We start from the raw sequence: 6,029 nt of genomic DNA on the forward strand, positions 1-6,029 counted from the left end.
TTTTAATGTATTATATTTGACAATCAACGTTTTTCATTTCTTTAGGCCATTTCACAGGGGCAATTGATATGCAACTCACAGGTTCATCCAAGTCGGCTTGAATGAATAAATTCATGGAAATTCTTCAGTATTGCATAATTCTTGTTTAGCAAATTTCCTTTGGCAATAAAGCTGATTAAAGCTAGTCATGTTTAGTTTATTCAATGTTTTGCCTTTCGCTGAACGAATAAAATTGGGTTAAAAACCAACAAACCCCTGTGGTATATCTAATATACAGAAAAAACCCCCATGATTTCAAAATATACAAAATGACACCTCATATTTTGAACTAAATTGTAAAACTGACGGAATTTGGTAAATTTAACGAAATTTGATAAACTTAACGAAATCCGGTAAGTTTAATAGCCGAAACCGTCATTTTCGTTAAGTTTACTGAATTCTGTTAGTTTATAATTTAGTTCAAAATATGAGTTGTCATTTTGTACGTTTTGAAATTATGGAGTGATTTTATGTATTAGGTATATCATAGGGGGTTTTTTTATTTTTAACCCAATAAAATTTTATTATGGCTACACAAAGCTGTCCAGTTTCTAGTACCTTCTCTTATTTTGACTAATCCTTGTCACTCGTATGGTTCCAAACTTTTCATTAGCTTTTATTTAATGTCGGGTTGAAAATGAATTATTAAGCTCTATTGAATTGAGTTTTATTTAGTAAGAGATCATTCAAATTTGATTTATCGACTGGTAAAATGAAACATGAACAAGATAATTGAAGCTCATTACATATGAAAAATTCAAGCTATTCAAGTTCGATTTGATTAAATTTCATTTGAGTTTGGCTCAATAAATGAACAAATTTATCTTGAACAGTAGAGTATTCGATTTAATTAAACTCATTTACCTTCAATCTAATGTTTCACGTTTTAGTTTCCTCATTTATTACCCAACTTTTATTTACCAACTAACAAAGTCAAACATAGATAACATTTCTATTTAGTAAAGTTTCAAACTCAACTCGAAGTTAGGTCGATGAGCATGAAATTGAAGCTTACATATAACAAAATTCAATCTACTCAAAAGAGCATAGCTCGAAGAAAACTCGTTTCAATCTGCCTTAATTTATGAACAAGTCAAAGTTGAACACTGAAGCATTTAGATAGTAAATTTTTCAAATAATATTTCACTTGCATCATAAACACATTTTCCAACTCACATTTTTATATTCTCAATCATCTTTTTATTTTACATACGTCACATCATAAAAAGTGCTACAATAATTATTCCAAATAATATTTCAAATAATACTCTATCCAAACTTATTATCCAACTTTACAATCCAAAATTCCAAATTCATACTATTAAAAATATTTTAATAAGACTATAAATTTTACTAACTAAACAAAATATTTAATAAAAATTTTGGGCCTTACATGTGAAAAAAAAATTACGAAAGGAAGCAATAGATTATACTATCTTACGCAACTAGATCACTAGAGTAACCATTGAAAATTGGAAAAAAAGAAAAAAAGTTGAGAAAAAAATAAATAAACAAAATTGGCAAAAGTATAAGACTGTTATGAAATAATTAAATATTATGGATATCTATCACATTTGTTTCAACCCCTAAATATTGACAAATATTTTGTATTGTTTGAGGTCATAAATTTATCATGACTTTTGAAGTGATAGAGACGACATGACTTTCAATAAAGCTATTATAACTTTTGATAAAATTGCACGATTGTTGATAAAGCTATGATGTCTTATGAGAATATTGTATCACCATCTTGAAGAAACTAGTTGCTGTACTTTCTCCTATAAATAGTGGCTATCTCCTTTTGTAACAAAGTGATAGAAAACTGAAATTTCATTTGAGTGAATGAAATAATAGCTCTCTTCTTACATTTCTCTTATCTTTAGCTCTTTAATTTTCCTGTTTTCTTAACATATTACCCACCACATAAAAATTCAAATCTTATATCATAATAGCATTAGTTTTATAACACGTTATTAGCACGAGATTCTGCCGATGTCAAGCCAACTAATAGGCATTTTCTTTGGCAATTTCTCTGGTAAATTTCGAGGTAATACTTCTCATCTTTAACTCATTTCAATTTTGATTATGGCTAACCTTACAAAACAAGAGTTCATTTCTCTTGATATTTCTGAAAGAAATTACTTATTATGGGCAATGGATGTGGAGATTTATCTTAAATCCATGGGTCATGGAAAAATCATTGCCAAAGATAATGATGCAACAAGCCAAGACCGTGTGAAAGTTATGATATTCCTTCGTTATCATCTGGATGAAGGGCTAAAAATGAAACATTTGATGGTCAAGAATCCACTGGACCTTTGAAATAATTTAAAAGAAAGGTTCGATTGCCTGAAGTTGGCCATTCTTCGAAAAGTTATATATGGCTAGATTCATCTACAGTTGCAAGATTTCAAAACCGTTAGTGTATATAATTCAACCATGTTCAGAATTATCTCTCAGTTAAAATTATGTGGTGAAAATATGATTGATGAGAATATGTTGAAAAAAATATTTTTCACGTTTCATGTTTCGAATGTGCTCTTGCAGCAGCAATATCGAGAGAAAGGATTTAAAAAATATTCTAAACTTATTGCATGTATTTTGTTGTTTGAACAAAATAACGAATTATTATTGAAAAATCATAAGTCCCGACCAACAGGTGTTAATCCATTCCTTGAAATGAATGTGACACAATCTTCACATTCTAGACATGACAGTAGTTGTGGAAGAGGCGGTGAACTTGACCACGGTCGAGAACGTGGACGTGATCGTGATCGTGATAAATATATGTCTTACCACCATGATTATAATCATGATAAGAAACAAAATAATTGCCAGAAGTTGGTTGACAAGAAAAATGATAAGAAGAAAAATCATGAAAATAAAAGTTACAGATGTGGCATGGAAGATCATTGGTCCAGTAACTATTGTACATCGGAGTATCTTGTTGAACTTTATCAAGCATCATTGAAAAGAAAAAATAAAAATGTCGAGACAAATTTCCTCGATCAAAAGAATATTTATGATGATGATGATATCTATGCTGATTTAACACATCTTGACGTTGTCAATTTTTTTGCGCATCTTGAAGATGCAAAATGATATGACAAATACCCAATGAATGTTTAAATTTTGTTCTTTTATTATTTTTGTATCTTTTATATAATTTACTTTATAAGTTATGTAATTTATGGACTTTATTAATGTTTACTTTTATTTCCTTGCTTATTTCTTGCTGAAGAAGAAATAGATGCCAAATACTTGGAATTAAATAATGGTGATGATGACATTTTTTTCATTGACAGTGCAACTACACACACCATACTTAAACATGAAAAGTATTTTTTCCATTTGGATATAGGAAAAACAAATGTCAATACTATATGTGGTAGTGCCAAATTGATTAAAGGATCCAGAAGAGCCATTATATTTTTCCTTGAAAGAACTAAAATTGCAATCATTAATGCACTACTTTTTACTAAGTTTCGAAAACATTTGTTAAATTTTAAAGACATTCTCCGAAATGGATATCATATTGAGCCCATGAATGAGACAAATGGTGAATATTTATTAATTACAAATATTACTTTTGGAAAGAAATATGTATTGGAAAAGGCGAAAAGCTACCTTCACTCTCCTCAGGCTTATATTATACAAAAATAAGTACAATTGAAATACATCACCTAATAGACCAGAAGTCTACTATTCCCAATAACTTTATGATTTAACAGGATTACCTTGGACATCTTGGTTCTATAATGATGAGACGAAGAATCGAAAATTCATATGGTCATTCAGTAAAAGGTCAAAAAGTGTTAAATTCTAATGAATTCACATGTGTTGTTTGTACTCAAAAGAAAATTAATTATTAGACCATCACCAGCCAAAGTAGGAATTAAATCTCCTACATTTCAAAAACGAATTCATAGTGATATATGTGGACCATTCAGATTTTTTATAGTACTAATTAATGCATTAACAAGATGGTCACATATATGTTTATTATCTACTCGCAACTAGGCGTTTGTGATATTGCTTGCTCAAATAATTAAATTACGAGCACAATTTTCTGATCATCCAATTAAAATAATTCGTCTAAATAATGCTGGTAAATATTCATCACATACTTTAGACGATTATTGCATATTAGTTGAAATAGCTGTTGAACATCCTATAACTTATGTTCACATACAAAATGATCTAATCGAATCATTTATTAAACAATTACAATTAATTACTAGACCATTACTAATGAGATCTAAATTCCCTCTATCTACTTGGAGACATGCCATATTACATGCAGCAATACTTGTGAGAATTAGACCGATAAGTTATAATGCTTATTTTTTTCCAACAATTAGCGTTTGGTGATATGCCCAATATTTCTCATTTGGTTGTGCAGTCTATGTTCCAATTGCACCCCCCCAACATACATAAATTGGGCCCCCAACGAAAATTGAAAATATATATTGGGCATGAATCACCTTTTATAATTAAATATGTTAAACCATTAACTGGTGATTTATTTATTGCAAGATTTGTATATTGTCATTTTGATGAATCATATTTTTCGATATTAAGGGGAGAAAAGGATGAATCAAAAAAGAAAATTATTTAAAAAGTATCATTATATTTCCTTGATCCTCATACAAAATAATGTAAACTGAAAATTCAAAGGATTATTCATTTGCAAAACATTGCAAATCAATTATCGGATGCTTTTAGTAATGTCAGATGTGATAGCCCCACCTCCCCCTAAGGCAAACCAAAGGGTTCGACGGACCGTCTGCCCAACTCTCGCCAGGACTACGGAGTCGAATCTCACAAACCCTATAGTACGCGCGATAGAACCCAAAGAAAATGAACAATTGAAGACCACCAAACTCAAATATAACTTACCAAATCATACGGTAAAATGGAACATCAATTAAACACTTCAACAAAAAGAAAAAATGGAAAACGAAAATGAAACTGAAAATGAACAGTAACTGCCACGTCACAATCCTGCCGGTTTTTGGCCGAATTCCTGGCCGGATTGGAGGCAGTAGCTCAACTCAAAATTGTTCAAATTCCCCTGCAAATCCGGCCAAGAACTGGCCGGATACTCAGCCGGATTCCGTGAACAGTTCCCGACAAAAATTTTCTTCTTTCCTCGTTCAATTTCCGCACTTGTTCGGAACCCAACCAAGTACAAGTAAGTTTTAAATAACATTAGAGAGTAAACATTCCCAAGTAAAAGTACCATATAAACATGAGGAAACACTTGTATATATACACATTAGTATCTTTACAAATCAAACGAAACATTTGACTAAAATACATTTAGGGTTTCCATCTGTCGAGGAGCTATACAAAATTATATACTTCTACTAGCTCAACTCACTCTTCCAAAATCCATGGTTTCAAAGTTTGTCCCCTGAAAGGAAAACAAAGATAACGGGAAGGGGGTGAGTTTTCGCTCAATGAGGTACCAAACATAGAGTAGTAAAATCATGGCATTTCACGTTTAACCAATCAGATACACATGCCAGATACAAAGTAAAGCAATTAGACACAGTGATTCAAATAGGAAGGATACAGGTGGCTCTCAGGAGCTAGATTTTCATTGTAGTACTTGATCCAAATCCGTTGACTCTCCGTCAACGTATATAGAACCAACATGTCCGTAGACCTCACTTTACGCCAAATTTCGTCCACCAAACACACCCCTTACAGGGACCGAACACCTCAACAGAAACAGAAGTGGTAATACTCGAGTATACCGGAATCAAGAGTCTCAATACCTAAAGATTCCCAAAAACAGACTACTGTGGTTCGTTATCTAATCGACCTGACCCTTGCCGGCTCGACTCAAGTAACTAGCCACAGGTTTTGATCTCAGAGGTCACAGAAAGTTCATTGGATACAAGTCTCCAACAGATATCAGGTTAAGCACAGATAACAGAGTCAAATGTTCACAGTAAATAGGCATACAAATAAGAGAACGAGTG

Source organism: Coffea eugenioides, chromosome 3 (assembly GCF_003713205.1).
Source record: "Coffea eugenioides isolate CCC68of chromosome 3, Ceug_1.0, whole genome shotgun sequence".
Classification (NCBI taxonomy): domain Eukaryota; kingdom Viridiplantae; phylum Streptophyta; class Magnoliopsida; order Gentianales; family Rubiaceae; genus Coffea; species Coffea eugenioides.